We start from the raw sequence: 586 nt of genomic DNA on the forward strand, positions 1-586 counted from the left end.
GGGGAATGAACAACAATCTATAGCAATGTTGTTAACCACAAACACACTCTAATCATGCTCCAGCTGGAAGGGAAATGGGCAGGAACTCTTGCTGTTCAGCCATGGACACACTTACACTAATGCATAGCCGTGAGTGTGCTGGAGAAGCTGGTCTGAGCAATTTGAAGTGACAATTCATTGAGAACAGAATCAGTGTGTAGTGAAGCAGCTGTACATCTAGTAGTTGTGGCTGAGTGGTTAAAGCAATGGACTAGCAATTCATTGGGGTTTCCCCATGCAGGTTTAAATCCTGCTAACTATGGAAGCATTGCTGTTATCTGAGCATCCACAAAGCCACATCTGGTCTCACTTTGAGGCTGTCTACACTTAAAGCACTGTGGAATAGACTGTTGCTACAGTGACTGGAGAGCCTTTCCATCCCTGTAATAGCTACATCGACAGAACAATCTTTCCTTTCACTTAACATTATCTAACCATGGCTTAGGTCAGCTTAATTATACTGGTTCCAGTGGCGTAGCCAGGTTTTAAATGTAGGGGGAGCAAACATAAAAAAGGCACCCTCCTTTGGCTCCTCCTCTGGCCACAC

At 44.7% G+C, this 586-nt stretch overlaps 1 non-coding gene across 1 annotated transcript; it reads left to right on the forward strand.

The window, feature by feature from the left end:
- Window positions 1-219: 219 nt before the first annotated feature.
- On the forward strand, window positions 220-301 carry TRNAA-AGC. Its single transcript has one exon. It is a non-coding gene; the product is annotated as a tRNA-Ala (tRNA).
- The last annotated feature ends 285 nt before the right edge of the window (window positions 302-586 follow it).

This window comes from Mauremys reevesii, linkage group 22 (genome assembly GCF_016161935.1).
Source record: "Mauremys reevesii isolate NIE-2019 linkage group 22, ASM1616193v1, whole genome shotgun sequence".
Classification (NCBI taxonomy): domain Eukaryota; kingdom Metazoa; phylum Chordata; order Testudines; family Geoemydidae; genus Mauremys; species Mauremys reevesii.